Source organism: Peromyscus californicus, unplaced genomic scaffold (assembly GCF_007827085.1).
Source record: "Peromyscus californicus insignis strain IS unplaced genomic scaffold, ASM782708v3 Scaffold_9__1_contigs__length_137607984, whole genome shotgun sequence".
In the NCBI taxonomy this organism is placed as follows: domain Eukaryota; kingdom Metazoa; phylum Chordata; class Mammalia; order Rodentia; family Cricetidae; genus Peromyscus; species Peromyscus californicus.
Window position 1 is genome coordinate 105901349 of NW_026294617.1, and position 26572 is coordinate 105927920.

The window sequence follows — 26572 nt, forward strand, 5'->3', positions numbered from 1 at the left end:
TCTATTAGTTTTAATAGTTTAACTACAAACATCTTGGTTGTTTTGCTAAATAATCATATAATTTGCTGATGAGGATGGATTTGTGTCCTTCTTGAGAGTTACAAAATTTACATCTGCTTTTGGCTTATATTTTAGACAGAAATTTCAGCTTTCATTCCTTTGTAAAAAAAAGTTACTTCTTTTTTTTAAGTTGCATCAAACATCAACAGCCTGCTCAGTCTGTATAATGTTCCTTGCATGTCCATGGTATCAGGGGTATTTGGGACTGGATAACGAATGGGTATGGACTTCCCTGGGGAAGACTATTTCTCTTGCTTTCAGCATTCCCTAGTTGCCTCTAGATCTTTGTGTAGGGTTGAGGCTCCTGGGCTTTTCTTCACTTCACGGTAGCATTTCTATCATTGACTTTATTCATCAGCTTTCATTTCTTAATTTAAAGGGCTGCCATAGTAGCTCTCCTTTAAGTGAAATTAAGCACATAATCTTCTCTGGCAAAGAATTATAAGACAATATTTTTATATTAGGTAATAGTTTTCTATCCACTTAGTGTTTTTCCAATTTTTTTCCATATTGAGTTTGGTGAAATACCTCTGTGGACCTCAGCTCTGTCTTTGTGAAGTGCAGTGTGATATCTACCATGACAAGCACATTGCCATTGTGGTTGGGCCTGTCTTTTCTGGGCATATGTTTTTGTCATTATAGTGTTTAGTGACACCTCTGTTCTTTCTGAAGGAGAGGGAATATAACATTGTTTTGTGTGAGCATACAATCATTCTTAAACCATCACTAAAATTTGCATGGTTGGATTTTCATACTGTTTAGCAGATTAAGAAATCTTTTACCTTGTCACAAGGGACAGTGTAAACAACTGAGGCATCAACACGGCAAGTGCCATCTATGCTCTATGTATGTTTGATTGAATGGTACCCAGTGGTGGTGTGATCATTTCCGCCTACATCATCCTAGACTCCTGCATCATCACGGTGTCTTTGAGAGCCGCTACTTGTCAAGCTGCTTTAGTAACTTAACCTCATATCTGTGAGTATTCTTCTTCTAGCTATACCCACTTCTTCTTATCTCCTTTTAGGGATCTATTAAGTTCATGTCCACGCCCCTCTCTTCCTCAGAAAATTATTTCCTATAATGATTATCTAGTGAATACCTTTATAGAGTATAAATTAACAACAGAAAAAGTCTATCTTCTCTTTTGGCAATTGTAATAAAACAATACCTTGAAAATGAAGAGGAATATGAATTCTGGCCACAAGCCATGTAGCTAAAACTTTTAAACACACTGACTGTTTTAAACATACTAATCATATCTTACATGTCAATGAACTTGCAAAGCAATGCCTAGTTCAAGGCATTAACCTGTAGATGATAGATCACACAATAACAGACTAATTCTGTAGGCCTGTAGCACACACAAACAACAGAACAAGTTCTAACTTGTTCCTGGTTTTCCTTATGAAATCTTGTTCACAACTTCTGGAGTATTAAAAACTCTATGCTTTCCTCCATTATCTGAATATTCTTCCAAAATCAAGAGCATAGTGTATTCATAAATATTTTAGACCCACAAATAAATGAAGTTTGCCTAGTGTGAATGATTTTTAAGTGTAAAAAAGCTAGACCTTTACCAAAATGAGTATTGAAATGATAATTATGTTTGAACGTCTAACAAACTACTGGCCTGGTAAGTTGTCCAGTTTACCAGAAGTAATTAATTATACAGAAGCTGGTAGATCTGTAGTCATGAGTTCCAAATAGCTCATTCCCAAATATCCTTCAGGTCTTTATACTAATGCTAATGCTGGAGCTATTCCCCAACCTCCTCCCCTTAAATAGTAATGTACCAGGTGCTATCCTAAATCTCAAGTGTACATTTTTCTTCATTGTATTGGAGTTGCTATTGTCATTCATACTGCACATTTACTTCTTAATTTTTATATTTATTTGTGTGTGAGAAAGAGAGGGGAGGGAAGGAGGGAGATAAAGAGGGAGGACGCATGTGTCATGGTGTACATATGGAGGTCAGAGGACAACTTATAGGAGTTGGTTCTTTCCTTCTACTGTGTAGTTTCACTCCATGGATAGAATTCTGATGGTGGGCTTAGCAGCAAGCACCTTTACTTGCTGATCAACCTTTCCTTTGTAATTTATACTTTCTATCGTAAGAATGTAAGATTCATAAGAGCATATGTTGCTGGGTCCTAACGACTCTCTCAGTGGAGGGGTTGAGAAGGCACAGCATCAACAGCATAGACACTGGGAGTCAGTTGAAGGCAAGCAACAAACTAATTTATTTAATAACATGGGAGGGCTTATATACCCTCCTCCCACCACCCAGTCTGTGTCACAATCTGGTGGCATTGCATGGTAATCCCTCATTGGCTGGGCATGATCAGGAACTCTGACAGTGACCAGGAACTCTGACAGCTCCTGTTGCTAGGCCCTCAGGCAGACTCCAGGTTGACTCATAAGGAGTACAATATGTGCATGCCTTGGCAACTGGTCTGAGCCAATTTCCTTAATCCTATGGGTCTGTCCTACTGCAGGTATGGACTTTGTTTTGTTCACCAATGTATTCCTAGCTCCTGACCACTGTCTGGAACATTATAGTAGACCCCTGGAAACACACTGGCTGTATGCATTAAATAAATTGTGAAAATATGGAGCAAATGACTAAATAAGAGTGGTGAATTCTTAACAAATGTGTATGGCCTTTGTAAAACAAATTTTGAACAAATACATATGGAATCTGTTAATAAAAGTGGAAGCATGTCTGTTGTGTTTACAGTATATCATGTTATGCATTTATGTAAGGACAGTAAGTATTGTCTGATGTAAACTTGGATTTTGATAAAGGTTAAAAATAAATTGATGTGTGAGTTATGCTTGTTTAACATACATTATGAAAAATTCAGTCTCACTTTTAGAATGCCAATTATTCTGAGTTAACGTGAGCATGTGCTAAGGAGTGTTGCATTACTAGTTTTCTACATTACAATAGCTATTTTTTAAACTAGGAACAGTAAATATGGTGCAATACAATTTTAACAGGGAAAAGAAAAAAACAACTATAGCAAACTACTTAATATTCAAACTCTAATTAAAATCCATTTGTTATAAAATAGCAATGAATTTTAATTTAGGCAATAAAATTTCACATAATAATTGGTAAAATGTTTTTGCTCTCATTTTCTATAATCAAAGCAAGCCAGTTCTGTCACACAGAAATTATATTAAATTTCTGGGGTTTGTTGAGAGAAATAGAAGAAATATCAATATTTCCTCATTTTAATTAAAAAATGACGGGGCTGGATTTTGTATTCTGTCATTCATGGATCTCATTATTCATACTCCTCCAAATTATTTTTAATTCCACAGAAATATTTAGAAAGTGCTAATTTTAATTTCAGAGTACTTGGCAGATAGTTAATTCAACCCTTGTCTATTACCTAAGTTTTCACACTTAAAAATAACTTCTGTGTTGAATCAGAACATAAAATATCTTCAATTACAAAAAAAAATACTTTCTAATTGTACCAGTTAATAAATGGCTGCTTACTTTATGCCTGAGTTTTGGCAGATTCCAAATTCATGCTTATTGCAACCCAGAAGAGATGCCATGGGGGTCACAGGAAATGTTTCTTCCCTGCAGCCCCTGGAAGATGTGTTAACGTGAAGCCCAGATACTGTGAATGTCTGATGCTCTGTTGCACAGCGTGAGCCCAGGCATGCTGGTTGGTATGGCAGCCCACAGTCGTGCACAAGTACTTACAGCCGCAGTGACATGGTGCTAAGCATGTTTTAAGACTAGTCCCAATCGAGCAGCATCTTATCCAACCAGAAACAATCCCACAATCCAGCTCTTTTTAAGTGATCATCCTTGTATCATAACAGATTAAGGCTGCAGCTACTTTGGATTATGTTTAATCTAACCTTTATCCATTCACATCTTCACCTGAAACTTACAAGGACCAAGAGTCAATTGCCGGGGCATAATTCACAATGACACTGATCTTTCCTTCCTCACTCTAATTATCTGGATTAAGAATAACACTTTTGAGTAATTATTTTCACATTGGATAAACATTAAGCTTTCCTGGATTTATCTGAGCTTTTTCCTAACATGAAATAGATCCAACCAGGCTTAGAAGAACATAACTGACAGCGGTGACAGCTTAATCAAGGCAACCCTAAACAACTAGAACAATAAGGAAATGTTTATTTCTCATTGTTTAGGAAAGTCAAGGTCTGGAAGTGAACAGGTTTTGTGGCACTAAGCCCCACACCTCTCCACAGCCAATTGCAGAGCTTGGAATTATTTTTTCTTTCTTTATAATCATTCAGTAATCCTCAAATAAAGTTCAGTCTCGGAAGCACGGAGAACAGCATGGAATGACTGTATTGATGACATTAATTGGCTATACTGACACTACCCATGCGCACTAAATATTTTTATCTTCCTAATCTGTGTGATGGCCTAAAAAGAAAGAACACATTATATCAGAATCAATGCACTAAAATTATAATTATAGAGAATAAAACACTTGCTATGTCACTTCTGATCATCATCTTGATCACTCCATGCTGTCTATCCAATATTGCACACACTCCCTAAAATTGCCATCACAAGCAAGCTAGAAAAATCTCCCAAGCTTGTCTTTGAAACCGCCCCAGATCATATACAGTTACTCACTAAAATCACATCACAAAAGCCAATTACACTCTGGCTTTGCAGATCCACAGATAACCTCTTAAAGAGCAAACTCCCTCACTGTGTCGACCTCTGACCCCAAGCTCTTTTTCCAATCTGTAGCAGCAGGGCTGCGTGTCTCTCAACACGTGAAGAGCCCAGACTTTGAAGTCAAAGTGACATGCAGGACTTTTGAATGGTGCCTGGTGTTTAAAATTAAGCTTAATATTGCTAATATTTTGTTCTTGGCCTCTGGATATATATTGTGTGCAGCTGTGGAACTTACACTTAAATATTTCAATGGAGAAATGTTTGGCATTTTTTTTCTTTATCTGAATGGCTGGATGCAGGAAAACTGGCTATGTTTAAAAATCTAAGTACCTGATCATTTTAACTGAATTAAAAAATAGTGCTAAAAAAGGAAAGAGATTTCAAAAAAATCCCAAATAAGCATTTACAATGTGCAGAAAGATTGAGGTGACTCTTGGAGCAATGACCCTCACAAGTCCATGACTACATGTCTATTAATGTACATGCAAGTTAATCCTTGTACAAGTGATTCTCTTTAGGACATAGAAGACTCCTAATTTCATTCCATCTCCTTCATACATTCTAGAGAAGACATACAGCAGTTAGTGAAGTGACAGCCTTTTAACAGAGATGAATGTGAATTCTAAATGTGAAAAAATTAGCCTGTTATGTTGGCTCTTCCTCAGACCCAGGGTCACTATAGCTTTGTTTATCAGCTAACCAGTCTGTGTCCTTGAGCATACTCACCAATCAGCAGCAATAAGTGAGTTCACAGCCCTTTTCAGAACCACAGTGGCATTTGGAGGTCATTTGCTTTAACTTCCCAAGCCTTCTCTCTGTGGGGTATGTCAGTGACCATCCAATGCCCATTATAAGGCCTGTGCAAAAGCAGTAAGGCATGTCTAGGGAAGAGCACAGTCAAAAAAATTGACTTAGTGTAGCCAAGCAAGGCTTCCAGTAGTGGGACTGGGTTGCATTCAGTCGAGTTGTTGACCATGAGAGACCCATGGAGATCCCTTAAGAACCCAGGTAAATGCTAGGACAGAAGGTAGCTCTCTGAAAACTGAGAGCATGGCCCCAATACTGAAGATGTGAGGCCCCAGCCACACAGCTCATTGAACACTGAGAGGTTGAGCTGGTACTGCATGGAGCCTTCACCATGTTCTATGAGAAGGTACTCTGCAGGCTACGGAAAGAAAATCCTGGATACAAACCTAGCCACAAAACCCTTGACCTACAATCTATCCTGCTTGCAAGATGCTATGGGGCAATGGTGGCACAGAACTTGTAAGAGTGGACAACTAATGTTTGGTTTAACTTAAGGTCCACAATCATGAGAGGGAGCTCTTGCCCTACACTGCCTGGATTGCCAGGAACTGGATATTGGGTAGTCCAGAGACATAGACTCAGTGCCTTGTCTAGTCATCATTAGAGAGGCTTCCTTCTTTTGGGAGATAGAAGCAGGTAGAGAGGCCTACATCCAGACTTTATACAAAGTGCCTAATTTGGAGGTCTCCTTCAGGTTCCTGGGGAGATTGGGGAACCCCCTGGAAGAAGGGGAGGAAAGATTGTAGGAGTCAGAAGATATGAGGAACACCAGGAGAACATGGCCCACTGAATAATCTAAGCTGGGTTCACATAGGCTCATAGAGACTGAAGCAGCAAGCATGGACCTGCATGGATCTGCACCAGGTCCTCTGTATATGTTATGGCTGGCTTGGTGCTTTTGTGAGACTCCTAACAGTGGAAACAGGTGTATCTCTGACTCTTTGCCTACTCTTTATTTTTTGGCTTTTTTTATTTTATAATTAATTTAATTTTACATATCAGCCACGGATTCCCCTGTCCTCCCTCCTCCCACCCCCCAGCTCTCCCCCCCAATTCACCCCCCATTCCCACCTCCTCCAGGGCAAAGTCTCCCCTGGGGAGTCAGCCCAGCCTGGTAGATTCAGGTGAGGCAGGTCCAGGTCCCTCCTCCCTTCACCTAGGCTGAGCAAAGTGTCCCAGCATAGGTCCTAGGTTCCAAAAAGCCAGCTCATGCACCAAGGACAGGTCCCGGTACCACTGCCTGGGGGCCTCCTAAATAGTTTAAGCTAATCAACTGTCTCACTTATCCAGAGGGCATGGTCCAGTTCCATGGGGACTCCTCAGCCATTGGTTCACAGTTCATGCATTTCCACTAGTTTGGCTATTTGTCCCTGTGCTTTTTCCAATCATGGTCTCAATATCTCTTGCTCATATAATCCCTCCTCTCTCTGGCTGATTGGACTCCTGGAGCTCTATCTGGGGCTTGGCCGTGGATCTCTGCATCTGCTTCCATCAGTCACTGGATGAGAGTTCTATGATGACAACCAGGGTGTTCGGCCATCCAATCACCAGAGTAGGTCAGCTCGGGCTTTCTCTTGACCATTGCCAGTAGTCTATTGTGGAGGTATCTTTGTGGATTTCTGAGGACCTCTCTAGCACTCTGCTTCTTCCTATTCCCATGGGGTTCTCACCTATCATGGTATCTCCTTCTTTGTTCTCCTACTCTGTTCCCTATCCAGCTGGGACCTCCTGGTCCCCTAAGCTCTCTTTCCCCCGACCCTTGCCCTCCATTACCCCCCCCCCCCATGTCCAGTTTGCTCATGTAGATCTCATCCATTTCTCTGTCATTGGGCAATCCCTGTGTCTTTCTTAGGGTCCTCTTTACTAGGTAGTCTCCCTGGAGTTGTGAGTTGCAGTCTGGTTATCCTTTGCTTTATATCTAGTGTCCACTTATGAGTGAGTACATACCATGTTTGTCTTTCTGAGTCTGGGTTACCTCACTCAGGATGATTTTTTTCTAGATCCATCCATTTATCTGCAAACCTCATGATGTCATTGTTTTTCTCTGCTGAGTAGTATTCCATTGTGTATATATACCACATTTATTTATTCACTCTTCAGTTGAAGGGCATCTAGGTTGTTTCCAGGTTCTGGCTATTACAAACAATGGTGATATGAACATAGCTGAGCATGTGCCCTTGTGGTATGATTGAGCATTCCTTGGGTATATGCCCAAGAGTGGTATAGCTGGGTCTTGGGGGAGTTTGATTTCCAATTTTCTAAGAAAGAGCAATATTGATTTCCAAAGTGGTTGTACAAGCTTTCATTCCTACCAGCAGTGGAGGAGAGTTCCCTTAGCTCCACATCCTCTCCAGCATAAGCTGTCTTCAGTGTTTTTGATCTTAGCCATTCTGACAAGTGTAAGGTGGTATCTCAGAGTTGTTTTGATTTGCATTTCCCTGATGATTAGGGATGTTGAAAAGACATTCCTTAAATGTCTTTCAGCCATTTGAGCTTCTTCTGTTGAGAATTCTCTGTTTAGCTCTATAGCCCATTTTTTTTCTTCCTATTGGGTTGCCTTGTTCAGCCTAGATCTGAGGACTTCTATCTTGTCTTGTTGTATCTTGTTTTGTCCTGCTTGGCTGTCATCTCCTGGAGGCCTGCTCTTTTATGAGGAGGAAACAGGAGGAGTGGATTTGGGAGAGAAGGGAATTGGGTTGGGAGAAGTGGAGGGAGGGGAAACAGATTACAATGTATTTGTGAGAGAATCTATTTTCAATAAAAAAGAAAAAATTTTTAAAAAGGGATGATTTTGCAATTATTTCAAATGAAGTGTCTAGATTTGCACAGCAGAGATGAACAAGATAAAAATTGTTTTACTACCTAAGTATACACAACTTCAGCAATGGGTTCTATCCTGAAGGCAGGAACGAACACAGACACCGTCTGTTTATAACCCCTAAGGGTCTAGAACAAGTCAGGCAAAGTATCTCTGAGACAGTGTCAGCAAAAACAAAGTACTGAGAATTAAAAAAAAAAAGTTTCCCTGAAGAAACAATATGATGGTATGCAAAGGGAAGTAAAGAATTAATATAACAAATATTAAATGACTTTTCGGTGATTACAATTGTGAGCAAGAACAAGTCTTTGAGTTCCTACTGGAACAATATAATTTTTTTTTTTTTTGACAAAAACCAAGAAATGGATGCCTTGACTTACGTTTTTGGTTTTGTTTATTTGTTTGTTTGTTTGTCCTGAGATTATATAATTAAATTAATTCTTCCTTCCTCCTAACCCTCCCAGATACCCTCACCTTTCTTTCCTTCAAATTCATGACCTACTTTTCTTTGATTGTTGTAATCTGGAATAAGACATCCACCATGCTTAGTATGGCTTCAGAGACTGACCTAGCTGGGCCAAGCAGGGGATAAAAAGAAGACAGACACACAGACACAGACACACATACAGAAAAGCTTGGATTGGGTGGAATGTGCTCACTATAATGGAGAGCAGCAACTTCAGCCCAGAACATCAGTGCATTTATTTTATACATATGAATGAAGGAGACAGGTTTTTTGTATACAGCTGAATCAGGAGGTATCTTTATGATAAACAGCTGAGCAAGGGGGCAGGTTTATTTAACCTTGGTAGTTCTGTGTAGGTGAGGAGGCTCAGGCAACAGTCACCCCTGAAGAAGAAGCTGTGGTTGATGAGTCTGTACATGTTGTCAACATTTGCATTCAGACCAAAGGAAGGCTTCACCATCCCTTTGAGTCTCACCCTGGGGAAGTGTTGCTATTCCCATGGGGCTAAGGCACTGGGGTCCTTGACATAGCTGTGCCCATGTCAGCAGCACACATTCACTTAGGATTTTGTCTGCTTCTTACAGATTTCTTCTCTCATAAATAGATCCTGACCACAGTTTCTCCTCCCTCCACTCCTTCCAGCCCCCCACTTCCCCTCTTTCCTAGATCCACTTCCCCACACACATCACTTTCATTTTAGAGATTTTTCCTTAAGTTAATTCACATGGACATTTATTCATCCATGATGCTGGAGTTAGCTGTTTATTCTATTAGATTGGGAGATACATTGTTCATGCTTTAGCTGTCCCTTTGAAAAAATAGCCAAATAAATGGAAGTCTAAAAGTACAAAACAATAACATGAATTAAAGTAAGCTATAGTCAAAAGGGTGCCTGAGATGGCCTACTTAGGTGATCGGATGGCTGAATACCCTAACTGTCATGATAGAACTCTCATCCAGTGACTGATGGAAGCAGATGCAGAGATCCATGGCTGGGTCCCAGGCTGAACTCCAGGAGTCCAATCGATGAGAGAGAGGAGGGATTCTATTAGCAAAGGTTATTGAGACCATGACTAGAAAAAGTACAGAGCTAGTGGAAATGCATGAACTGTGGACCAATAGCTGAGGAGCCTCCATGGTACTAGACTAGGCCCTCTGGATAAGTGAGACAGTTGTTTAGCTTGAACTGTTTAGGGGGCCCCCAGGCAGAGGGATCAGGACATGTCCCTAGTGCATGAGTCAGCTTTTTGGAGCCTAGTGCCTATGGTGAGACACTTTGCACAGCCTTGGTGCATGGAGGAGGGACTTGGACCTGCCTCAGCTGAATGTACCAGGTTCTGCTAACTCCCCATGGGAGACCTTGCCTTGGAGGATGTGGGAATGGGGGGTGTGTTGTGGGGGGAAGCTGAGGAGCGAGAGGAGAGAGGACAAGGGAATCTGTGGTTGGTATGTAAAATGAATAAAATCTCTTAATAAAAAATAAAGTAAGCTATAATTTATTATAACTACCAAGACCCAAATTATCATTTCTATGGTTTACAGTTATTACATATTCCCCACTATCACTCTATGCCCCACATATAATAGTGAAAGAATAGAAATTTTTAGTAACATTGCATTTCTAAGTATCTGTGAAGAGGGAAGAGTAACATGGGGGAGTATACACACACACATTTTTTGAAATATGAAAAACGCCCAAATATATATTACCATGTCTGAAAACATTCTGACATTAAAAATGTAATATAAAAGAAAATTTTTTCAAGAAAAAAAACGAGGTGTTTGGTAGATGAAGGTGTGAAATCTGCTCAGTTGACTGTGCTTTGTAAACGTTTACATTATCCTGAGGCAAGTCATACTTATGGACTTCCTGCACACTGTGTAACTTTACCCTGAGTTGTGTAAGCGTCATTCCTCATACAGATGTTGTGCAAGTGGTGTAAGGCATGTGTTCCTGACAACCTCGACAATTCCTTCTCAACAGTTCTTACAGAAAGGGCAGGGCTACATGACAGCCCCAGATGGTCTGTAAGTAAAAAGCAGAAAAAGTTCCATAATTGATTTGCTGTTTGTTGAGATACCCTAAATGTTCAGCTTCAACTTTTACCTAATCCATCCACTCCACCTTTGTTATGTTTTGCCCTTAAAAAAAAAAAAAGGAAATCCCAACAGTGGTTGGGTTTATATGCTTAGTAGTTAAAAAAAAAAAAAAAAAAGTCCAGAAACTTGGCTGAGGAAACAGCCCCTCCAGAATTTTTCTCAGTTGTTCCGCTGGGAAGGCTGTTAACATCCATGCTTAGTCAATCTCTAGAAGGCTCTACCAAGATGCTTCATCACGGTGCTGGTTCTGGTTTGAAGTAACCTTCAATATATTCTCTGGATGGCCTCCATAAGCTATTTCTAAAAGCAGAAAATCCTTCTAAGGGAAATTTTTCAAGTTGGATTTTAAGAGTTGCCATCATCAGAGATGTGGGAACAACAGTGATATCAACAGACATCAGAGAGGGGAGCTCAGCCCTGTGCAACTTCTTACAATAGAGTTTCATTTTATTTTATGTCATATGATCTCTTTTGACTGACTTTTCTCTGGCAGCTGTGCTGGTTTTGAAGACAAAGGCTCGGGATTCTGGAAAAGGTCTTTGTCCTGAGTAATAACCAATGTCATGAGGAGCTGCTGGAATCCAAGGGTAGTCAGATTTAGAAAACATCCACATTTACTTAAAGCTCCTAAACTAAAGTGGGGAAGCTTGATGATGGATGTAAACACTTATTGTGGTAGTTCTCTAGAGGGTGAAAGGACTAGTGGAAGTGAAGGTGTCCTAAGCTAGATGGGCTTTTACTTACCCATGCTCTTTTAAACGGGTTATCACTGAGCACTCTGTACCAGCACTCTTTTATGTTATCAAAAACACAGAATTTTTGATAACATAAAAGAGTGCTGGTACAGAGTGCTCAGTGATAACCCGTTTAAAAGAGCATGGGTAAGTAAAAGCCCCAAAAACACAGAATTGGGCTGGAGAGATGGCTCAGTGGTTAAGAGCACTGGCTGTTCTTTCAGAGGTCCTGAGTTCAATTCCCAGCAACCACATGGTGGCTCACAACCATCCATAATGAGATCTGGTACCCTCTTCTGGCCTGCAAGCATACATGTAGGCAGAATGCTGTATCCATAATAAATAAATAAATAAATAAATAAATCTTTAAAAAAAAAAAACACAGAATTGTGCAACTAAAGAATCAGGGAAGTAATATGGATACTTATAAACCCTCAATGAGCTCTGTTTTCGATTCTACTAATATCTTTTTGTTCTGCTCTTTAGTTGAAACTATTTCAATGAAGATCAAAGTTGGAAGAATAATGTTTCCATGTATAAGACTTGAAATAGTTTCAGCTATTCCTGATTCATTGTCAAATGCAATGTAGCATCATCTTTTGAATGTTCAGTGGAGGCTTCTGTATTAAAGGCTTGGACTAGGGAAGCACTTCTAGAAGGTGGTAAAAGTTTAAGAAAGTTAGGTCTATGGGAGGTCTTTAGATCATTGTGGCAAAGTCTCCAATGTGATAGTGTGTACTGCTGCCTTCCAATTTTTCAATATATTTGCTTTATAGTTGATAAAGTAAACATTTTTACTTTGCCACATACTCCAGGCACGGCATACAGCATTGCCACAGGATGCAAACCACAGGGCTAGCCAACCATGGACTGTCATCTCAAAAAGTTGTGATGAACATAAATATTTGCTCTTTTATAAGGAACTTTTCCTTATTTCTGCTTTCTCATAATTTTATAATTATTTAGATTTATGTCCAGAGAAGCTACAACCCAAACCCCAATGACACAGACTCACCCCAGGGTCATTTAAAATCTGTGATTTCAGTCTCTTGGTCTGCCACAATGGACCCCTTTAATAGGAAGGGATTTCTACACAGACTCATAAACCAGGATGTACCTTTGGACCCAGAAACTTGACCCACCTTCATTGACCACAAATTAGGCAATGACATTATATTTCTTATTCCTTCCAGAATTTCTGAATGGACTAGCTGGGGAAAGATACCCTGTCAAAGTCAATAGGCAATGACTGGAAAGGTTGCCTCTTTCTTCAAATGTGCCAACACCAAAACAAGTTCAGAAGAATCATAAATGATTCTGGAAGCACAACATTTCCAAAGAAACAGAGCAAAACACTAATAACTAATCTAAAGAAATGGATAACTACAAAGAATGTGACAAAACTTCAAAATATTAATTATCTTCAATAACTCAGTAAATTGCATCAGAACTTAGACAGAGAATTAAGCATAGTTGAGAAAACTACACAAGAAGAAAATGAAGAATTCAACCAAAAGAAATAATAAAAAGAACCCAACTGAACTTTTGGAACAGAAGAACACAACTAATCTGAAAATGCTACAGAGAACATTAACTGCCTACTAGCTCAAGCGGGAGAAAGTAGCAAGTTCAAAGACAGAGCATTTGAAATTGCCTGGCCAGAGGAACAAAGGCATAGACAGTTTTTGCTTTAGAATATTTTTTTAAATATTCAAACAAAGTGATGTGGTTTAGGTTTATCTTGTCCATTCTCTGTTAAGACCTAAAATCAGCCACCTCTTCAAGGAGACTTACAAGGTTTCTTCAGTTGAGAAACTATATTAGAAATAAAAATCTGCATTTTGTGTTTTGTGTCTGGGGTATCTCAGTTGACAGAGAAGAAGATATATTTGCCTATACATATATGTACATTTCCATATACACTCAACTTCATAGTTGAGTTCTAGTCTAAAATTAACAAGAAATCATACTACTATAAATATAACCTAATATCATATGGAGTTTACTTCCTGTGTTAGTCAATTTTCTGTAACCATAACAAAATACTGAGATAATTAACTTACAAAAAGAAAAGGGTTATTTTGGCTCACAGGCTTTGATATTTTGACATCCATGAATTAGCACTCCCATGCTTTTAGACCTCTAGCAAGTTAGCACATCATGATAGGAGAACACTTACTTCATGGGTGCATGAGAAAAAAAGGGGACAGATGTGCACTTGGGGGAATTTCTTTTAAAGTTACACCAGGACCAAGCACAAAGGCTCCATAGTTCCCAGGAAGTGCCACTCCTGCATTGGGGGCTTGGAGCCTTAACATAGGTTTTTGAAGGATACTGCAAATCCAAACTAAAGCATTCATTCTGCTTTACTGTAAGCCACCATGTCAGCGAGAGGAAAGCCATCTGCTGTCCTTTGGTTAATTCCAAGAAGTGTCTTAGTGGCTCCAGAATCCTGTCCCTGCTCTCCTGTATGAAACACCTTCAAAATTAAGGTATGTTGTTCATAGACATTGGCTTTTGCGTTAGTTTCCACTCAATTTCAAAATCAGTTAAGACAACACCATATTTCTCCTCACAATCTTCAGTTGCGTTGTTTTTATCTACTCATAGATACCTTTAACAAATATTTATATAACCATGAGGTATTTATTATTTACTTTGTTAATAATATAAATTACATGAAATTAATTATGAACATATGGACCCCACTTGGTCATATTGTGTTTCCCTTTTAACATATTGGTAAATATAAAGGATTTTGTATCTGTGTCCATGAAAGATACTAACCTGTTAATTTTGTATCTGATACATACATGGTTTAAGTATTAGAAGGTATTTGTCTCACAAAATGAACTGAGCAGTGTTCACTCTGCTAGTATTTCCTGTGATTGTGGAGAACTGGCAATTAAATCTTATTTATTATGTCATATAATGGACAAAAATGTGGTTGATGGTCCATTCTAGAGAATAGAAGATCAAAGCTTGAGGTAGCATCACACAAGAATGTTTTAGTGTGCCACCCCATGGTATACAGACCACAAGAAGGTGAGAGAGCCATAAAGGAAAACGGCACCACTGTGCCTTCATACTCAGCCCTAGTTAATATAATTACAATTGTCACCTACACACCATTCCATAGGTCCCACCTCTCTGTACCATTATAAGGGGAACTTAGTTTCACTGGCACACTTGGTGTAGAATATATTACAGTCACAGCAACACTGAATTCTACAGCATGCCACAGACCTGTATGGGTTGCAGTTTCACTGTCCTTTATTTATAAATATATATATTTTTTTAATTTGCCATGAGACTTCATGACTTTTACAAGTCAAGTCCTGTATGACGTTTAGGGTTGTGTGCCATAATTTCCAAATAGATGTTCATTTTCTGATTACCTATTATTAACTTCTAGTTCAATTCTATTGCTTGAAATTTTGCTGAACGGTTTCTATTTTCTTTGTAAAGGTAGTCTCCATAGTTAAGAATCTGAACTTCCTTTATGAGTGGCCACGTGTACTCAAAACCAAAATGTATCATTTGTTTTCTTTCTGTAGGGGTATTTGGCTAATAACAATTAAGTAAACTTAATTGATGATAAGTATAGCATCATATGTATTCTTGCTGCTTTTTGTTAAGAGGATCTAGCCTTGATCATAAAAAGAGCATTTAAGCCTCCAACTGTAGCAATGGCTGGCTTGCTTTCTTCTGGAAGTTTGCTGCAAACTCTGGTCTGGTGTGTTGTATGCTTTGCCTGTGTAGACAGATTTGGAAATACATATATTCTTGGATATCAAATACGTATTTTAGTGTAAAATGTCCCTCTTTAATCTAGTTTTCTTTTTGTAAAGTCCATTGTGTCCTAAAGTTTATAACCGTTCAGCTTTTTTTCATTTCTGTGGGTTTTTTAAATTTAATTTTGAGAATTTCATATAGATGTACTTTATTTATATCACTCACCTCTTCATCTTCTTTCTCCAACTCTGATGTCCCCACACTCCTCATACACATGGTCTCTTATAAATCAAAACTGCTGAGATCATTTTGTATTGTTCATATGTGTTTATAGCTGACCTCTTGGAACAAGCTAACCTTTTAAGGCAGTGGTTCTCAACCTTCCTAATGCTGTGATCCCTTAGTACAGTTCCTCATGTTGTGGTGACCCCCAACCAAAGCATTATTCCATTGCTACTTCATAACTGTAATCTTGCTACTGTGATGAATCGTAATGTTGATGATACTGTGATGAATCATAATGGCTGACTGTTTAGCCCTGATAACCAATTAGTGTGCTCTTTCCTGTGGAGGGTCATCTTTCCTGCTCCCACATTTACTCAGTTGCCTGTAGTTATTTGTGTAGGGTTGAGGCCTGTGGGCTTTCTCCCATCAATTTTGGGGTGTTTGTTGGTGTCCTCCTTTTCTAGCTCATATTTGGGTGGTCATGTTGGTGAGACTTTACAGGCATAGCTTCTGACATGACTACCTGATTCTCTAGACCTTACAATCTCTCCAGCCCTTCTTCTGCCATGTTCTCTGATCCTTAGGTGTTGGAGTGTTTTATAGATGTGTCTATTGGGAGTGAGCTCCACAACTCAGCATATTGGCTGGTTGTGATTTTCTGTAGGGGCCTCTGTCTGTTGCAAGAAGTTGGTGTCATTTTTCAGGTACGGTATTGCTAAGATTTCCTGGTGGCAGCTTCTCTGTCATCTGTAAGACACTATACAGCAGGTGTCCTGTCCTGGTCCTTTGGCTCTGAATATCTTTCTGCTCCCTCTTCTGTGATGTTTCGTGAACCTTAGGGACAGGTACTGTATCGTAGATGTACCAATTGGGGTTGAGAATCCACGGCCAATTGTCCTCTGCATTTAACTCATTGTGGCTTTCTGTAATGATCTCTGCATCTGAAACTTCAGACTGGACTAATATCACTGTGTGACATTTTTCTCATAAAAGTTATTGAGTTTTGTACTAGAAATTGATTGTTTTGTTTTGATTTTGGGATTGTGTATTTGTTTGCTTCTTTAGACAAGGTCTTGCTCTGTAGCTCTGTTTGAGTCCAAATTCATGATGTTCCTGCCTCAGTCTCTGGAGTGTTTAGATTACAGGTATGCCTCAACGTATCAGGTTTGGGGCTTGTTTTTCATTCATTTTAACAGTCTGTCTTCTAATTGGTGTATCTGTACTGTTAATGTTTTCATTGATTTTATATGGTTAGATTAATATCTAGTCCTTTGTTATAAACTTACTTTATTATTTTTAACTTGAATACAAAGTAGTCATTTCACATTTACATACATACTTTTTTGTTTTTATTAATGTTCTTTTTCTGCTCTTTTCCACATCCTCTTCTCTCCACTTCTTGTATCCCCCCCACTTTTCTCTGCCAGTGGTCCCTTTTCTGCCTTCCTGTCACATGTATTCTATTACCCCTGCCCCTCCTTTTCCATAGGCCCTAATTTTCTCCTCTCATAACTTCCTTTCCAATTTCATGGCTTATACCCCATGCACACAAATATAACACATCCAAAAATTGAAACATTGGGTGTAGTGGGTAGCTGTTCCAGCTTTGACCTGGAAGTACTACCCCCATTGAGGCTTCTGGTAACTGTCACACCCACCTATAACCTGCCCCAAGGCAGGACCGAGATGGGAGCCCTTAAGACAGGAGATTCAGATGTGCTGGCGCTCTTGGTTCCTGGATCCTAGATGCTGGATGGTAGACTGAGCAGAGTTCTCCAGATAATACTGCTAGACTGCACCTCGCCTCTCGCAGATCCTGTAACCAATCCCTTTACTTGCTGTAAGATACCCCAAAATAAACTTTCCTTTTAACTACATGGAGTTGCCTTAATAAATCCCCCATTAATTGGCTATATATATAAGAGAGATCATGAAGTACTTCTTTCTGAGTCTGGGTCCCTTAACTTGTTATAATATTTTCCAGATCCATCCTTCCTGCAAATTTTATTTTTTCTTTATGGTTGAATAAAATTTCACTGTGAATATGTACCATATTTTCTGTATTCATTGATTTCTTGATGGACATATGGTTTGGCTCCATTTCCTGGTTACTGTAAATACTGCAGCAATAAACATAGATGTGTAAGTATCTCTTTGGCATATTGACTTAAGAGTCCTTTGGATATATGCCCAGAAGCACTATAGCTGGATCATATAGTATCTCTGTTTTCACTGTTGTGAGAAATCTTTATAATGATTTCCATAGTGGCTACACCAATTTACACTACCACCCGCAGTGTCTCAGGGCTGCTCTTTCCCCACATTCTCATAAGCATTGTTGTTGTTTGTTTTCTTGATGAAGGTCATTCTTCCTGGGCTTAGATGGGATCTCAAAGCAGTTTAAATTTGCATGTCTGGTGTCTAAGGTTACTGAATAGTTTTGAAGTATTTATAGATAGTTGTGTTTCTTCTTATTTTAACTGACTGTTCACATCATTAATCTGTTTGCCCACTGGAAAGTTTCTTTTTCTGGTGTTTGATTACTGAAGCTCTGTATCTATTATAGGTATTTGTAGCTACTTTCAGCTACAGGTATTAGCCTCAGTCTGAAGTATACCTGGTACAGATTTTCTCTTGTGCTGTAGGCTGTCTTTTTACTCTAATAAAGGTTCCTTTGCTGTGAAGTAGCACTTTCATGTAATCCCACTTGTCAACAGTTGTGGCTCTTATCTGTAATGTAGGAGTCCTTTTTAGAAAGTCCATGTATGTGCCTATATCTTGATATATTTACCTATAATATTTTCAGCATTTGAGGTTCTTAAACTAAGGTCTTTACTACATTATGAAATGACTTTCCTACAGTATAAAACATGGTTCTGATTTCACTCCCTTGCGTGTGGACATCAGTTTGCCAATACCAGTCCTTGAATTAACTGTATTCTTTATCATGGACATTTGTTACATTTTTGACAAAACATACATGGCTGTAGCTGTATTTTTTTATTTCTTGGTCCTCAGTTCTGTTTGATTGGTCGGCAGATCCAATTAGTTGTTTTGCCATTGCCATACTATTTTTGCCATTATGACTCTGTCGTGTAATTTGAGGTCAAGTATTGTGATACCTCCAACAGTTTCTTTCTGGTCAGAATTGCTTTGACTATTCAGTTCTTTTCTATGTCTGTATGAAATTTAGGATGGGGCTTTCTGTTTTGAACAGAACATCAGTGGAATTCTGATGGTGATTGTATTAAATCTGTCAACCACTTTTTATAAATTAGCCATTTTCAGAAATATTAACTCCATCTTGTTAGCATTTAGATATTATCTGGCTGGCCCCTTGGGGTCCTAACCAGTAAACAGGCAGTACCTTGGCCCGCTCAGGGTCCATTTGCCCCTGCTCTTTGTGTGACGACTCACTAGGCAGCTTGTGCCTTCTCTCATTTTTCTTCTGACTCATTCATAGGAAATTAGCCTACTAGCAATGTAAGCCCAACATCTTATTCCAAATGGCTGCTTAATGGGCACTCCATATCTCAATATTTCACAGGACCTGTGCAGTGTCTACCAGCGATCCAATAGGTGGAAGGGTGTAGCTAGAGTTTTTCTGGTCCTGCCTGGCTCACAAGACAAATCTCTCTCACCCACCAGTCCCGCAGCCACTCAAACCCAAGTAAACACACAGAGACTTATATTACTTATAAAATGTATGGCTGTGGCAGGCTTCTTGCTAACTGTTCTTATATCTTAAATTAACCCATTTCTATTAATCTATAAGTTGCCACGTAGCTCATGACTTACCGGTATCTTAACATCTGCTTCTCATCCTGGCGGCAGCTGGCAGTGTCTCTCCTGACTCAGCCTTCCTGTTCCCAGAATTCTCTTCTCTGCTTGTCCCGCCTATACTTCCTGCCTGGCTACTGGCCAATCAGTATTTTATTTATACAGAGCGATAGCCACAGCAAAGGGAGTACCCTACTTGAGCTATGCACTTCTGTCCCTCCCCCTTTTCTGTTCGGCTTCTCTGCCCTGTTCACTCTCCTCTCCCAGCAGTCTGGGAGACCCATGGCTTGGGCTCTAGCCTGCAGGATGCCTTCCCGACCTCCTGCTTCCTGCATCTGTGCCTGCTAGCATCTCTTGCTTTTGCTCAAAATGTCTCATTCTTCTGTTTGTCCTGTCTCTTCACTCCCTCCCTCCCTCCCTCTTTACTGCTGCCACCACAGCCTGGGGGAGGGGGGCTCTTTCCTGCCTGACTAAGCTGCTACTCTGTTTCCCAGTTTCTCCTACAGCATCTTCTCTGCACTTGGTAAATAAGGCACCACTACTCACACTTGGACTGACAATGCCCTGCTGCCCACAGTGCGCTGGCCCAATATGAACAGCATCTGCCTCCACCACCTTGGCCATAAAACATCTTTGTGGTGATGTGTTGTGTCCCCCAGTATACTTTGTCTCCCAATGAAATTTATCTGAGGATCAGAGGAAAAAGCCAGCCACTATATTAACATAGACTCAGGCAATGGTAGCACACACCTTTAATCCTATCACTTGGGAGGCAGGGATCTGTCTGGATCTCTGTGAGTTCAAGTCCATACTGGGAACACAGCCAGGCATGGTGATACATGCCTTTTATCCCAGCACTAACCATAGAGGTCCGGAGGTCTGTACAGACTGACAGGAAGTGACAGAGCTAGGCAGGAAGAGGAAGTGATGAAGCTGAGCTGAGAGAGCAAATGAGAGGACAGAACAGAAAGGCATATAGGTTGAAGTAGACAGGAAGCAGCTTGCTTTGGAAGCTGCAGAGTTGGCGAGGTGAGGTTAGTTGTGGCTTTTCCTATTCCTCTGATCTCTCTCAGGCTTTAACCCCAATTTCTGGCTCTGAGTTTTTTTTTTTTTTTATTAATAAGACCGTTTAACAATTTGTCTACACATCTGTTATTCTTACAATTTCTTACATGCTGCTTTATATTGTAAACTCTTATTTTAGGATTTTTAAGTTGGTCAGCTGACACAGTTTCCTGGAAAAACTTTTTGTTTGTCTTTCTGTTGGAATGTACAAATGTGGCAGGCACAGCATGCTTGGTTTGTTTTTGAATGTCGGAGATTACGTGTTCCGTATGTCTTGCTAAAAGTGCTTGGCTATGCTCGCTATCAGCTTGAGCTCAGAGTTTATGATGACAGAGAAAGTTATTTATGTTGTTCTACTTTATTATGAAAAAAAAGCTAAGAAATTAGGTATTGTTGAAAGACCTAAAAAATTGTAATTCCAGATTTAAACTGCTCCGGAAAATACCCGTGGTCTGCCATGGTGAGTGTGACCATGTGGGCAGTCACCATCTTGACTAATGTCAAGGACAAACAGGTCATAGGGCTTCACCACCATCTTTAGTAAGGGTGGTCACATGGACTAGATAGATTCCTGTGTGGTAATTCCTGTTCTGTCCTAAAAACAAGGTTTGTAAAAGATAAAATTTAAAACAATGCTGGTTTACTGAGATATTAAAGCTGCACCTCTGCATTCATATACAGGGATGAATCTTGCTGTTAGCCAGATTTTGTGACCTAAGAAAAAGCCCATTGATACTGAAACTAAATTGTTTGTAACATAAAAATTTGGTTTTGACTTACATATCTTAGGACTGCAGCTAAACTCCAGAGACTGGGTTATTCCTATTTGATGATACCTAAACAGTCTGATAAAAGGTCTCTCCTTATCTAAGTTCTAGTCAGGCTAACAGAAACCAATTTAAGAATATGTGTGTAGTGGTTAGTCATTCCAGCTTTGATCTGGAAGTTCCAACCCCCATTGAGACTTCTGCAACTGTCACGCCTACAAGGCAGGGCCAAGGGAGGCGCCTGGAGACCCAAGATCTGGATCAGCCAGTGCTCACTCGGTTCGGGGACCCTGGACCTGGACGGTGGAGGTGGGCCAAGCAGAGCTCCAGAGAACACCGCTGGACTGCGATACACCTTCCCCAGACCCCACGACCTACCTATCCCTTAATTTGTAAGTTACGCCATTAAATAAATCTCCTTTTAACTACGTGGAGTGGCCTTAATAATTTCACCAATATATGTGCCTAATCTTCTTGCTTTTACTAATATTAGTAAACTTTAACTAATTAGGTAAACTGTATATCCAGATTTAACTTACATATGCTCTCAAAGTTAAGCCTAAGCAACATTTGTCTAATTTAGATATACCTAACAGATTTTGTTCCCCCAATCTTCAAATACCTTTAGAGATCTAGTAACATGGCATTTAATAAAAAGCTTTTTATGATAGAGAGGCATGCCAGCTCCTGCCATCCTGCATCTCCTCCAAGAATATGGATAGCCACGGAAGAGCTTCCACCTAGAGGCTTGCTTTGGATGTGACAATGCCAGCCACTGAGCAAAAAAAAAAAAATGCCTTCACCCCAGCTGCTATCTGGACCCTGCACAAACTGGATAACAGGACACTGGGGAATGGATTGCCCCATGCTGCGAAGTCAAGGTGGGTCAATCTCCCCAAATTCCTGCTCCAACAAAAATCTTCTTACTGCTTCTGAGACTTACGCCCCTCAACGACCACAGACCTGGGACTGCCTAGGCAGCTAGAAAGCTGTCTCACTCCTGCACATTTACTTATCCTTCTCAGATCTGACGGTGTTTGATGACTAGGGTACTAATAGATTTGCTAGTTTTACACCTCTCCCCACAACCCCAAGGCTACAAGCACCCTGGTAGCTTATTGGTTAATTTTCTGCTAAAAGTACAGACAAGTGTGCCCCACTCACAGATTTCATGGCGCAGGATAAATGGGTTTCAGATGTAACTTTGGAGGTTCAAAGTTTTAGCATTGATAAATGCAGTTTTGATAAACTGATAGAGCATGGACTATAACAGCCTTTAGGAGTTCTGAAATTTCTGTGGATTTTACCAGTCCCAGCTTTTAGAGACAGGTTAACATTAGAGGGGATATAGAAGCCCCCCTCCTCCTCCTTCTTCACTCACTCAACCACTTTCATTCAGTAAATTTCCTCTGGTTATGTATTTAAAGGTGTGTCTCATTGGGCTGAAACCAGGCCCTAGAAAAATGTTCATACTTTTCAACCCAAAGTCAAAGCCTTCTGCTATGACACCAAGATGTGCATCTATGCCAGCTATTTTACAGACACCTACTGGTTGCTGCACAGGTCCACCCTTCCTGCCAAACTCATGCCAAGGCCAAACCCACAGTGGGTCTTCCAGATACACCAGCCCATGTACCAGCTCAGAGAAAGCCAACTGGGCAAGTACTGACAGACTGATTTCACCCACATCCTTACTCATAGAAAGTTCTGTTATCTCTTAAATCTTACTGACACCTTTACAGGATGGATGCACTCCCAACCTCCAGGGATAAAGGAGATGTGATGGCTACTGTACTCCTGGAACATCTCATCCCTTGATTTGGCATGCCATCCCCTCAAGCTCCCAGAATATCTGGTACCACCTCTCCAGACTCAAGAGCTTATCTGTTCTTTCGTCTGGCTCATTCACTCTTGCCTCTTCTGCACAACCAGGGCACTTCTCCATTCCTTTCTTTCTGGCAGTTATCACTCTTTCCATGGCTAGCCCTGATCATGGGGCTGAAGATAACAATCTATTTTTTTCTCGTAGCAACCTGCCTCCTCAACTCCCTCAAGGAACAAATGCCTGAGGTCTCCAGGATGAGAGCTAACTGAATACCTCTGCACTCACACTTCCCACTGTGCATGACCCTGACTCCTAACTTCCCCCTCCCCACTTTGTCCCAAGTCAGTAGGAAGCAGTCTTGAGAACTTGGCACCCCTCATTCTCACCTCACATGCTATCCCCTTCTAACTCTCCACCTTTTTTTTTTTTTTTTTTTTTTTTTTTTTTGGTTTTTCGAGACAGGGTTTCCCTGTGTAGCTTTGCGCCTCTCCTGGAACTCACTTGGTAGCCCAGGCTGGCCTCGAACTCACAGAGATCCGCCTGGCTCTGCCTCCCGAGTGCTGGGATTAAAGGCGTGCACCACCACCGCCCGGCCCCACCTTTTTATAACAAACAAAAAGGAAGGAATGTTCGCATTTAGACATTACCTGGCCGGCCCCTTGGGGACCTAGCCAGTAGGCAGGCAGTACTGTATGCACAAATAGTCCATTTGCGCATACGCTAAGCCCAATTTAAGAGGTGGGCTCAGCTCACCTTTCTCTCTCTCTCTCTTCTTTTCTCTTCCCATGAGGCTGTGTCTGCACCTCTCTCCCTCCTTTCCATCTCTTCTCTTCATCTCTCTTCTTCCCTCATTCCTCCTCTCTCTTCAGCCTTTATCTCCAGAGGTGTACTCTGCATCCCTTCTTCCCTTCCCTTAATAAAATCCTCTACATGAGTGCTGTCTGCATGGTGTGAGTGTCTTTCCACTGTGCTCCTTGGCTCCACCTGCCAAGGCTGCTCCCTACCATTTTTAAAATACAACACACCCCTTAACCACATGGTTAGGTCCATCACAGAAAGATGACACTGTTGCATCAACTTCTGTCCCAGTACGCTCTCCATTACCATGATAAAATACTGACCAAAAGCAACTTTGAGAGGGAAGGTCTTATTTCTCTTACACATCCAGATCACAATACATCACTGAGAGAAGTCAGGAAGTTCAAAGGGCAGAGTCAGGAACCATAGACGAAAGCTGCTCATTGGTTTTCTCAGCTTGCCTTATTACAACAAGAATTTGCCAACCCAGGTCCCTTTGACATCAATCATTTATCAAGAAAATGCCTCACAAATTTGCCCACAGGCCAGTCTGGTGGAGGAAATTCCTCAGTTGAGGATTCTTCTTCCCAGGTGACTCAAGTTTGTGTCGAGTTGGCAAAAACTAAGCACTCACTCTCTCTTTTCATCTCCAATCTCATTAACTTTATGTCCCTCTTTTTTTGTTGATTTGGCCAATGGTTTGTCAATCTTGTTTATATTCTCAAAGAACTGATTTTTGATTCCATTAAATACTTGCATTGCTTTTCTCACTTCCATTTCATTGATTGCTAGTTGGTCTTTTAAAATTAAATGTATTTATTTTATGTGTATGAGTATTTTTCCTGCATGTATGCATGTACAACATGTTTGCTCCTATAAGTAAGAAGAGGGCTTTGAATCTTCTGGAACTGCAGTTATGGATGACTTTATGCTACCATGCAGGTGCTGGGAACTGAACCTGTAGGACTTTGAACTCTTTCTCTAGCAGATATGCTATCTCATTATTCTAGGTTTCCAGTATTAAGTAGTTATAGTGTGGTTTGTCTCAAATATTTTGTGTGGGTTTTTTCTGTTGTGTTTTGTGCATCTGTTGGGATGTGTGTGTCTTCCATTTAAAATACCTTTCCCAGTTTTCCAGCCTTTTGTCTGTTTGTTGTTTATGAGTACTCCTGATAAGCTATCTTCACTTGCAATTGCATTCTCTACTGCTTTTTATTGTAAATGCTGCTAGTGATTGTTGGTTCTCCCCAATAATTTCCCAGCAGTCCATGTTAATTTACAGTGAAAGACACTTGTGCATTTTGCTTGCATCTACCATAAAGCTTGGAGACAGTGGCACCTGAGTACTGATTATGGGAAATGCAGTTTGTAGTCTTTATAGATCTAACGTTATTGATATTTAAGTAGTAAAATGGGACAATGTAGGGATAACAGAAAAAGAGAAAGAATGTATATGTGATAAAGGTCTGATATTTAGCAAAATGATTATTAGATATGTAATGTAGAAAATAATCTTTTCTGGGCATAGAAAAATAAGGGATAGCCGTTTGCTCCTATAGGATTCCTCAGGTTTTCTGGGATTTATACACAAACACAGACAAACAGACACACACACACACACAAACACACACACACACACACACACACACACACACACACACACACACACACACATACACACCAGGTATTCCTTCTCCTTCCTATCCTATAAACCTGCTTCTGCTTCTCTGGGACTCCCCCTTCACACACTACCATGCATACATGCTCATTCCTATCCTATAGGACTCCTGGAGATGTCTCCAAGACCTCATTACCAAGTACAGCCAGCCTGCCTGGCACCTCACAAATCTCACATCCAAATGCCTCAGACTAGATTCCTTCCTACCTTATAAGCTGGCAACTCCCCTGAAATCTCATTTTTCAGTGTTTCCTGGAAGACCCTGATCTTTCTTAACTCCATAGGCTAATTGACTAGACACCTAGTTGCCCAAGATCTTCTTTCCCCAACCCTTGGTTTATAAGAACTTATTCAAGGTAGACCAAAACCACACCAGAAGGAAACAGAGGAGATGACCACCAAGGTGTGTGATGACCCTTCCTTATTGTCTACTCATAGTCAATACCTAGCTCTCAGAAGAATGCTAGAGATAAAACCAATATCCCTCAATACAAATTTCACAAAAGGAAGCAATATTTTAACTGTTACAATTTAATCTTCTCTTAAACACTCCTGTAGCATGAATCTTAAAAGAGTCTTTATTAATAAAAACAAATCCGGAGCCAGGTATTGGGGTGAACGCTGGAAAAATCAGAGAGACAGAACAGGCCACAGCTAACCTTACCTGGCCAACTTCTCAGCTGATCTTGTTTCCTCAGAATGGAAGCCTCTGTGTCCTCATATCCAAATGGCTCTCAGCTGAACTGTGCTGCTCAAAGCCTAAAAGCTTAACCAGCCAAATGCTTCTAGTTTCTGGTCCTCACGCCTTATATATCTTTCTCTTTCTGCGGTTAATCCCTGGGATTAAAGGCGTGAGTCACCATGCTTGACTGTATCCTTGAACATATGGATTTCTGCCTCTGGAATGCTAGGATTAAAGGTGTGTGCTACCACTGCCTATCCTCATGATTAATATTGTGGCTGTTCTTTCTCTGACCCCAGATAAGTTTATTAGGGTGCGCAATATTTTAGGGAACACAAC